Genomic DNA, 12,041 nt, shown 5'->3' with positions numbered 1-12,041 from the left:
TGCTTTCTCTTAATGGACTTATAAAGAACTTGAAGCCATTATTAAAATCTGTCAGGTATTAAAGAGAGTGCACGGGGAAAAAAAATCAGGCGCGCTGAAGATTTAACACCTTTTAGATCCCGAAACAAAAGCTGCCGTTTAACAGAGACCATAAGAAGACGATTAGAACTATTAGACTGTTGAGGCTTTATTAGGAATCTCAAAATACACGCACACATGTCTGTTGACAGCATAACACTGAAGTACAGATGAGGCTAAGAGGAGATTAAAGACAATGTTCTCTCTCTGTCAGAATTAATTGGCGTCCACCCCCCAACCCCCCCAATACAGCAGGCACTTTGGATTTTCAGTGGAATTTACTATTTAAACTATTTGATAAATGACAATGAGAAATCCTGGGACCCTTAATCTAGTATTTTCTAAATTAACTGTAACGCAGCGCCTTTTGTAGCTTGTAATGAGACTTTGTTCCAGCTCTAGCAGACTGCTCGGCCTCCGTCATGTTTGCCCTGTGACTTTCTCTTTTTAATCTACAAGTTGACTTGGACTAACGTCAGCGGAGTCAGAGCAGCATCGTCATCTTCCTTGTGTGTGACTCTTGCTGGGTCCATTGGAACTTTCTTTCTGTTCAATGTGGGCTCGGTTTTCCTCTCGTTGACTCTATGTCTATATTAAGACTCCCACAATAACACCAAACTGCACTTCAATAGACTGAAGGACTAAATATTGTTTCGCATTTGAAGATAAATTGTGAGCAATTAATATGAAATAAGTAATTTTTATATAATTACGCAATTGAAATAAAATTATATATTGAAACCACTTGTTAATATAATTATCTGGATTAAGGCAATATTTTACCCCATTAATGTGGAAAAAAACATTATTTTTAATTATAGCTAGATTCTAATTATTAAGTAGACTTCTAACTTTATAGTAGTAACTTTATAAAACCATGTTTTCAATAAATCATGGTATTGAAGTTAGAGTTATGTTATTATTGGTACATATGCTTGATTGCGATGTGACATTCTTTTATTAGTGCTCAAACTTCCAAGTAATTATACAACAATTTCAAACTTCTATAACAATTGTGGCCAAATGACCAGGTAATTATGCCAAAATCAAAAACCTACTTTGCGTTACTATCAGCACTATCTACTTATTTACAACCAGTGCTAAGAAACGATCTTTTTGTTCAGCTTCATTTTAAAGAAACGGCACAAAACAGTCACTGTTTGGTTAATCATGTCTGCTCCAAGACCTCAACCATATGATGCCAAATATGGATTGACTGTACTCGGTGAAGGCAGTTAAAAGATCATAATAATAATAATAAGTCAAAGCTTTCAAACTTCTGCACACAAGCTGCCTCCTGCTCTCTGATGGTTTGTAGCACTGACGCTGTATCTGCCATCGATCTGGGATGAACTTCAATTGCCAACTTACAATTTCTCCAGCTCATTCCTTCACGTTTTTCAGCTGTCAGTTGCTCTGCCTTCTCTGGCCTCATTTATCAGTGAGTCACACGAGCTCTGTCATGTCATTAACTGGATGTTCTTTGCACGTTGGAGCGACGTCGCCGCACACAAGCATGAAAAACCTAGTGGAGGAAACAGTAGTCACTGCTACTTAACACTACTCCTATTGTGTTTGATCCTGCATAAAACCTTTTTCCATGTAAACACGTTCCCATCCTAACAGCACAGGAGAAAGTATTCAGGGGCCCCTTCAAAGGGCATAGGATAAATCTGAGGGGCCGTGAGATGATTAATGGCAGAGGAAAGAAGAAACCAAATGAGCAATCTGTTTTCATTTTTTTGAACATTAGACTTAATTGTGTTGGATAATTTTACCGCTTCGCACACGGAACGGTTGTTTAAACGAAAACATGTGAGAAGCGTTGAGAGGACGTCACTGGTGGAGCTAGAAAAATGTCCATTGGGTGGCATAGGGTTTTTGAAAGGGTAGGCAGGGGTTTGGGGAGGGGGTGAATGAGCTCAACTAAAGCTTTGCTGTAAAGATCAAAATCTGTATATCACTTATTAGATTAGTTTAAATCTTAAATGTAACAATGGGCCATGACTTTAAATTGCTCTTTTTTGAAGAACGGTTGATTTAATCATTATTATATTGTATTTTATAAGTTTATCAAGTTATCCCGTATAGTAAGTACTAGTAAACAGTACTACTAATGATTACCTCAAAAAAGCTAATTAGAGTCAGGTGTTAGCATAAGTTAAGAAAATTAGTTTGTTTTTCGAATTTGCTCTGCACAAAAAGAATATGCTTATGTGAACCATGCATCACCAAAAAGAGCTGTGAGAGGATTTACAATCAAGAATTGTTGATTTACATATAGAGGGAAAGACCTGAGAAATTCACCTGTCTACAGTTAGGTAACAATCTACAAATGGAGACACTTGGGGATTGTGGCTACTCTGCTAAGAAGTGGGCGGCCAGTCGAAATCTGCTGAGCACCACAACAAACACTCACTAATGAGGTAAAGAAACAACGCCGAGTGACAGCCAAAGATTTGAAGGAAGGAGAAACAAGGAAGCTGCTGCTCACTGAACAGAACGTTGCTGCATACCTGAAGTATAGTATGGTGGAGGAAACATCATGATTTGGGCCTGGCCAGCTTGCAGTGACTGGGGGGGAGATTAATTCCCAAGTGTATCAAAGAATTCTTCAGAATAATGTGTGTGTGTATGTCAGCTGAAACTGATGCAACAGGACCCAAAAACAATGACCCAAAACACACAACAGAATGGCTTCAGAAAAACTAAATCTGCCTTTTAGAGTGGACAAGTCAGAGTCCAGATCTCAACCCAAAAGAGATGCTATGGAACGACTTTAAGAGAGACATACACGAGACGTCCAAAGAATATGACAGAGCTGAAGCGGTTCTGCAGGAAGAATGGGCTAAAATTCCTCCTGAACAATGTGCAGGTCTGATCCACAGCTACAGGAAGCGCCTGGTTGGTGTTATTGCTGCCACTGTGTGTTTCCATCCTCCCACTGTTTGACTGAAGGCCTCAGAATCCTATAGCTCGGGTGTATCCTGTCAGCGGATCAGTCTGTGGCAAATACAACCAAATAAGGAAACTGTCACTCCAGCCTCTTTTTTAAATCTAAGACTGCGGATGGTTGCTGTTTTGTCCATTCGGTGTGGTAAAGCCTTATCAAAAAAATCTTCTTTCTTAAATCCAAGTCACTCTGACAAATGAACTATTGTCTTTTAATCCCTTTGTAGGGCTTTCCCTGAAACTAGGAGGTTTTCAAATGCCAGAGAGAATGTGTTAACCCGCTCACCAGACAAGAATCCTCTTGTCTCCATACAGGTCCTTCATTGTCTGAGCATCTAGACTCAGCGTGACACCTGATCCGCTGTCGCACCGCTATCTGTCTGAAGATCAATAAGCCACCTCTCTGTTTATGAGTATTTAACTAGGGCCCTACAGGTAATATGACCTGGAGATCTACTGTGTGCGAAGCTGCTCTTGTTTTACCCTCATTTTAGAAATACTGGGGCACAAGGTATCATCTGTATTGCTTTGTGTGTTTATGTGTGTGGTTTGTGTGCAATCACCCTCCAGTTGGCCTTTTGATAGGCCTATCTAAGTAGACCTTGTTGGATTGCAAATGTTTATGGGGCGTTCATTATCGTTACTGGCAGCGGCATCCCCTAATTTTGTTCATTATTTCTATTGACTTGATGTGGGGCATGAAGCCAAGTTCTGTGATGATTATAGAGTAGAAACACTGACAGTCTGTACAGTCCATGATACTGATGGACAGGCTTAATTAGTGGTCTGCACTGGTTTTCCAGCAGCATGCAAATTGAAACCCCACAGACCCGCTTCGTGACCTGTAGTTGGTAGGGGGAAAACAGCTGAAACAATACTAACACCTCTGCCAAGTCCATCGAATTATATAATCAATGAGCACAGTGATTATTGGGGAAATAGTCGAACATTTGTCAAAGATTTTTCTATATACAGCACTTCGCAAATTAGTCCCTGTCTGCCTCTGGCCCCAGTGCCAACACTGCTGCTGAGCACCACTCCAGTCCGGAGGAGAAAGGAAGATGTGAGGCGACATATTTGATTTGAAGCTGTATTGAAATACTCTTTGTTAAGGTTCGGGATTAAGCATGGTTAAGATGGTGAAGTGAGCCGATGTCACCTCATTCCTGAATCTTCCTGAATCTCCCCGGCATTCTGAAAGACAGACGTGCGACAGAGAATGATAAATATTTCCCATTTCTCCATTTTCTGGTTGTGTGTCCTGTATGGGTACATCATCTCCTCTCATTTATTCAGGTTGTCCTTTAACTTGTCATCCATCGGTAGATGTAATTAGAACTTCTAAGGTGCTTGTGAGCCTGTGGCTACAAATAAGTGAAGGATGAACTGACAAACAGTAATCCTAACGATGAAACAGATCAGGGTAAATGGCCTGTTGTGTTACCCAGTATTCCAGAGGGCACGGTGCAGACACATAGCACTGTTTGTTATCTCACATGTGTTTTGTCTACTTCCTCACTGGTCACCCATCAGTTCCTTGACTGACTGGAGTTGCTGCCAAGCCCAACAAACTGAAGCCCTCAGTGATTCCAGTCTTCCAGTGTAATATGGTAACTGTTGGTGATGTGAGTGTTGGAACTTTGTTCATACGCAGCACGGAAAACATCACCTTGACTGATGTTTATGATTTTTGAGCCTGTGACAACGTTTTCTGCTTTGCAGCAGTGGGGCGATTAAATGGAAGTGAACTAAATGGAGACACTGGATGATGGCTTCTGGTTGGGCTCTAGTCAGGAGGATTATGCCAGTGTTCAGTGAAGCCAGAGCAGCTACAAAAGCTTTGCTGTGTTCATACGATCGTGTCGTGAGCAAAATGCTCTTCCATCAGGTTTTAACTCCTTCAACACGTTTCACTATGGGCGTCTCCATCTGTTGCTGGATGGTGGACAGCTTCTCGTGGCATTTGTGCTCGACTGTGAAAATGAAACTAATTAACTGTACACTTCTGGCCTTGAATCTCATCCAAATAGTTGCTTTGAGAAAGAGGCTTTTTGTACTACCAGATTCAACGTATGAGCAAAGTATGGGATATGGCACGTTTGAAGAAGACTGGCACCCTGTGTCAGATTTCAATCACAGTCTGTAATCAGACTCTGCAGACAGCTTGGTGTCATTGTCATCATTTATGTACTGGCAAGAGACGCCAATAGATCAGATTTTAAAACAGTACTTTAGCTATCACACTTTGATTGGTTGGCTGGTTGTCCCAACCATTTAATAGAGTACGTGCCTTCGAAGGAGCACTGAATGAATCTCTTGACTTCCACAACTGGGAATCATTGTGAATCCATGAGGATGATGTCCATCAGAGCCTCACCCGTCTCCTTTTGTTTACTCAGTGGAATAAAAAGATTGATTGCTTCCGTAATTTAATTGCATTAAGATTATTGTTACATGTACTTTAGCCATAAATATGGCCCAACAGAGTATTTTAAAACCATAAATATGTTGTATTACTCTGACTGAATAAATGAAGTACAGATCAGCAATGTGCACATCTGACGTTCCTGATCATACTGTAGTAGGCCCATGATTTCAATCATTGGGCTTCTTAGCATAGAGATGTCTAAGCTTTGGATATGTGTTGTTGCTAAACGCCAGATGTTAGTTACAAATGTGCATTTAACTAAACTGTGGTGCACCGAGTCAAAATGCTACCACACAAGTGTCGGTTTCAAACATATCCAAAAATAAGATCAGTCGTTGTATATGTTCCATCTGTGGTGAAGAATTCACCTTGGCGTCGGCCCTATAGTCACAAATCGCCCCAAATTGGAAACATTTATACAACTATGTGACAAGACAGCATAACTTGGCCACTTTGATACATGCCTCAAAGCTGTATTTCAAAATGGAAGTGTCGTTAGTCATGGATCTGCTAAACCCTTGGCGATATATCTTCTATTTCTCTTCGCTGTCATTGTTACGTCCACCTTTCATTTACTGTTTTATCCATATACATTTGTGCCCACCTCCTCACATGTTCCCACTCTTCTCATCAACCCAGCCTTCTACAGACACTAGTTGCCAGGTTTGCTTTATATCTGTCCTGCCCCCAACTGTCCAACCTCAGCCTGGTTCTCAGCATCTCTAAATGTATCAAGTATTTTGTTTTATTGAGTTTTCATGCATTGTTTAGTATAGTGCTGAGAACACTCACATGACATGTGGGTACTGACTGGAAGGAAATCAACACAGCATGTCTTATTCTCCTATGAAAAGATTAAGATGGACAGTAGTTTACATTAGGTGATAACTGTGGCATGTTTCACTTTTCTATCTGTGGATCAGCTGTCTCTTTGGCATACTTCAAGCATGTAGGCATGTACAGGAAATGTAAAAGGCAGCGAGTCTGTACAAGAGCTGGTGTCAGCAGTTCAAGCTGAGTCAACTGCACAGGTTGGTGCAGCTACAGTAACCTCAAGGGGAAATCGCTCAGTCATCACCTGCACTGATTAAAGCTTTTTCACACAGTACCCAAGTCAGTTTGAAGCACTATTTAAAGCTACAGTATGCAGCTTCTTCAGTAGAAATATGCTCCAGAACGTGTGTGATGAAGGAGTGGTATAGTCGACACCTCCTGTGAAATCAGTTTTGCAACTGCTAATTTGATAATGATGACCTAAAGAGGTGTGTAGAGTGTGGTGGAGTGCAGCGGATTCCGGGTTTCATGCTTCTGCAGCATGCATGCAGTGTGCAAGTGGAACACTGTGGCTTTACGGTTGTATATGTTTCCATTTATTCGGCTGGCAGTTAGTTCGGTACACTGAGGGGTGCGAGCACATAGCAATTTGATGGAGGCCCAAATGTACAAGTGCAGACCTGGTGTGTCTCAAACTCAAAAAAACATAACTGTGATTTGCTTGTTCGCTTTTGGCCAGCACAGCACCAGAGGAGGTATAGTATGGTCACAATCATAGTTCGTAGACAAAGCCATAGCTACAAGCACAGCTCCTGAAATCATAGACATCGTGCTTCATGACACAGCAACAGTACAGTGGGCTTACACATGCATAACAACCTATGTTTGCATTTACATTTCTGAGGCCCATCAATGCATCTATATGAATATGAATAATCTAATCACTTCATTCACGGTAACAAACTGAGATAGGTCACCTTCTACCATCTTTGTTTTGAGAACACAGAGAGTTTCAAATTGGGAAGTATGTAAAACCATGCTACAGGTTGCTTTCTTTGATCCACATGAGCAAAAGAGTCCTTGAGGATTCGGCAGTATGTTCCAAACACAGTCTTTTATAACGACCTGGCTTTCTGAAAGCCAAGGATTTACTGGAATTCCTACTGAAGCTGATAGATTGCAGAAGAAACAGTGCACGGTTTCCACTTTGCAGCTAGTAAATGTCACACGATCTTTTCTTCCCTCTCACTTTTCAATCCAGTCAGCATTTTGTGTTTGTCAAGGAATCTGTACTTTAGAAGAGTCCAAAAAAATAAATTCAGCTCAGGGTTCTGCAGCTGCAGTGGTTGATTCAGTCAAAAGGCTGTTCCAAAATCACGCTGCTGGCAATATGCAGCCCCGTGCATGAATAGAGTGCTGCAGAAGGCATTCTTAACATAACCATTCTGCACACATATTTAACAGCTTTGTTCATGTTGGTCTTTAATCCCTCTTGAACTGAATATCAATTAACAAGCACCTCTTTATAGTCAGGTTTGAGAATAGCAGATGGAAAAAAAGGGATTTCAAATTGCTGCCCGTTCACTTAGCACTTAATGGTGGTTTCTGAGGGTCCTGCCCTTGTTGGGCTGTGTTTTATGGTCAGATAAAAGTTGTGTAGGGAGAAAAATGCCATCTGGGCTCTGAGCCAGGAGCTGGTGTTTCACAGCGGCTACTGCCTCACACCGGGATGTGATGAAAAACTTGGTGGGAACGGGTGATTGAGGTGAGGAGGGGGAGCCTCTCAAGGTGCCACTTCCATGGAGACGCAGCTGGGTCAAACAAGACTTCCATCAGTGGACAAACAAAAGGTGAAGTGGCTGTCTGACTGCCTCATTAGTAGAAGCCCAGCAGCAGCCACCAAACTGCTGAGCTCTGCTTCTTTTGGACGTCAGCGAGGGCAACGCTAATCAACATCTTTCGGTAATGAGCGATGTTGAGCATAAATCTTTTCTCATGGGATTGAAAGTGTCGTTGCTGTTGGCTCAGTTTCCTAGGAAATAAGTATCTCACTGTAGACAGCAGGCTACAGGCTTTCACGCAAATCTTCTTTTATATTTAATTTAACTTCAAAACTGGACATGCGCTCTGTCAGCCAACAGCTTTGTTTTCAGCACTTTTTGGCAAGTTAAAACACAAGTGTGGGGGTGGGGGGGGGTGAAAAGGCAGTGAGGTCACCTCATACTTGACCATCCCTCTCAGCACTTGTTTTGTGTCAGTCCTCTCTAATCACAGACACTGGGCTGTGACAGAGTGTTGGCCGAAAAAAGTATAAAGCGCCACCCTTTCTCTTGCAAAACACACAGTGTAGCACTGTGTTCATGATCTGTAATGAATCAGTGCATGTGGAGAGGACCCAACATGTGCTTGCCCCGATAAGACTGCAACAGGATGAAGCACTGACATCACAAGATGGTCACAGGGGATTGTTGGACTGTAGTAAAATGGTTAAGCATGGCCTGCTGTGACTCCTCCATTGACTGGAGTTGGATGCATAATGATGTTTTCAAAGAATATTCAGCGCAGATGTACATTATCAACGTCAGGTTTCATATCTAAACACAGTCGGGATCGGGACCAATACAAACAAGCCCAAGAACGAGCCCGACAGCGTTGACACTGACACAGCACTGAACACTTTGTCCACCAGCCGCAAGAGGTCTGTGTAAAAATAGATCTGCAAATGAGGTGTTTGATGAGAGCGGCAGAGTCACTTGTTATTACTGCTAAAACCAACAGTAAGGCATGAGTATAAATATGCGTATAGGCAGCTTTTACATACTTTTGTTATGATAATTATTCCTCACTTAACTTCTCAGTGTGCTTTTGTAATTGCAATAAAATGCATTATTGCCTCTAGTTAATCCTTGGTAACAAGTTCCTAATTACAGTCCTGATGAGGTAACTCTCGAGTGCTATTGAATACGTCTCTTTCAGAAGCAGCCAATAAGAAATGAAGTCATAAATGCAGAGTGAAGGGAGTAAAGCAGGAGCAGCAAGCACTCCCACCAAAAGCACTCCAGACATTCAGCATTCAATTTCCCATTTAGGCAAAGTCACAATCAGCAAAAAGAGTGTCTTGGCTTCTAGTCAACGAAGAAGAGGACAGATGCATTTAATATATGAAGAAACATTCAGTGAAACCCAGGGCAATAAATCATCGCCTTAAGCCTTTTCAGTCCACTGTTATATTCTTTAATTCGCCCTCACTCCCCTACTTCGTGGCCCAGATCACTGAGCAACTCACTAAGAGCATTGTTCCTCCTGCCAGCTCACTTGGCATATCTAGTTTTATTTAGAACCCTCTGGCTGTTTGGCGGGAGGAGGGAATAAGCGGTGTTAAAGGTATTTATGAGGTTGTCCTCAAAGAACCTTTCTTTATATCAACAGTTTGACTAATGCTTGTGACAGTAAACTTGATGTTGGCAGCAGCTATGAAGAAGTTGTCTCTATGACTGATGTTGGTTGCAATAGCTGCCAAGCCAACATGTATTAATTATAGTAGCTTTTAAACAGACTGATTTCCCTGAAAGATACAATGTTTGGGGTCTACCTACAAGAGTGGGCTCCTAATTATTACAATTATTCTTTTACTTAAATCAAAACGCATATTCTTAAGATGTCTATCAGCAGCAAGTGCATGGTTAAACCAAGTCTGAAACAAGAACAGGGGTTGGAGGAGGAGACCAGGACCAGTGGTCTGGGACACATACCACATCCCTAAATTGTCCCTGGTTTGAATCCTGTAGGCGGTATTTGTTCCATTGTGTTCCATCTTCCAGATAGAGTGTAATAAAATTAAGCTGTATTGTTGAATTCATACATTTTTGTTTTTATTTTTTTCATCATGCAAAAACAGTAAAAACATAAAAAAACAGGCAAAACAAAGACATAGCAGTACTTCAGTAAGTTGTCATTATACTCTGCTGCTGATAGTCAGTGCTCATGTTAGTAAAAAAAAAAACCATCTAACATAGCTGCAGCATTCATGTCTCCACAAACTGTCAAAGTCACTTTGAAACCTGGCAGCTTCAGCGTGTGCCCACAGCTCAATTAAAGGCATGCACGGCACATATCCGTGCAAACCCAAGAAGAATTGAAAACATCCCTCTGGCATAGTGCAAATGTGCAGTCCGACCTGTCTGCATGGATGTCTGCCTCACTTTCCCATACTGACCTCTTCCTTTCGAAGGCTGCTGAGGTGGAGCCACGAAATATATCACTTGCTAAAGCTTTTGGGCTGCAGAACTTTATGTGGCTTTAACCCTGCAAAGGTAGCTCACAACATTTGGTGAAACATCAATATCAATCAATATCAATAAGGCCTTGCGTTGCTATCATGACGTCAGGCTGTGTGTTCTGCCCAGGTGTGACTGATGCTAAAAGCTACCTGTGAGGACAGCAAAGTGATGTCCAACTGTTGTTGTTTTTATTGCAGACGTCTCCTTTTCTGACAAGCCTGTCAACAGGTAATGTGTTTTAGGTTTAGGCTAAGAGTTAATTTAGCTGTAATTACTGCATATCAAAATACAAAGTTCGTTAATTGGCTTAATTTAGTTGTAATTAACTAGCTAGCTTAATTAACACATTTAGCTAGTAAGCTAGCTTATAGATAATTAACAAACGGACACATGTTCTGTGTCATTTGCTTACAGTTATGTAGGATCTGTATAAAACGGTGTGTGTCACTGTCGGCTTTAAGGCGTAGGTCTACTCCGCACAGCACCTTAGTTACCTTAAGCCCTGTGACACGCTAACGTTAGCAGGTGCAGCTTAACAATGAGGCACATACGTATCGCAGCAAGTCACAGTCTGGGATCCATCCTCTGCCGCATTAGGAGCTGACATCCCCCTAAAACAACAGAGGGCAGGCGTTAGCAGGTGGACATACGTTTTTATTAAAGATATTTGATTCAGTCATTTTTGATTATTCTGTGATTCTCTGTCTTATTTAAACCTTTCCTGTATGTTTTTTTTATTTATTTATTTTTTTCGTTTTGGAAGAAGTGCTTTTCTTAGCTATTATCAAACTGAACAAACACAGATGCACAGATCTTCTCTCCTGCCTATGAAAAATGTCATATAAATGGTCTGTTGATGATAAACTCCATCTGTCCTGATGCTGGACTAGCTTCAAGAGACCATGGAACATTATTAATTCGTTTGTTTGTTTAATTTTTTAGCTTTTCTATCTTTATTCAGTGTTTTTAACATTTAGAGTTATCTAAACACTGACTGGTTGTTTTCACTGTAGGCCGGAGCAGATTGTTTCTGAGATAATTCCTTTGTGGTTATACCCATTAACAGAACACTAAACACATTAAAAATAGTGTATACCACTAGAGATTTCTCCAGTGAGCTGTGTGTGGTTGGCCTCAGGTGTCATCAGTCATTTTGATGTCATATCAACTACCCTTTGTGGGCCAGTTATTAAATTAGAGTGATTAAACTAATCCTAATTTGCAGGGAGACTCTATTCAAACTGCTGGTGGCCATTTTTGTTTCCTTCAGTCAAATTTGCTATATTCAGAGGTGCTGTATTAAAACTGTTGATATTGTATACTGTGGCATACTTTAAGATATGAATATTCAAATACTGACATGCCAAAAAGCAAGATGGCTACTTTCTTTAATACACTAAACTAGCTAGACATTAAGATACAGTGGTAAGAAAAAGTATGTCAACTTTTTGGAATTTCTTGGTTTTCTGCGTTAATTTGTTATAAAATGTGATCTGATTTTCAAGAGTAATAACAAATATAATTTGTCT

Source organism: Anabas testudineus, chromosome 14, assembly GCF_900324465.2.
Source record: "Anabas testudineus chromosome 14, fAnaTes1.2, whole genome shotgun sequence".
NCBI classification, from domain to species: Eukaryota; Metazoa; Chordata; class Actinopteri; order Anabantiformes; family Anabantidae; genus Anabas; species Anabas testudineus.
This window is presented reverse-complemented; position numbering follows the sequence as displayed.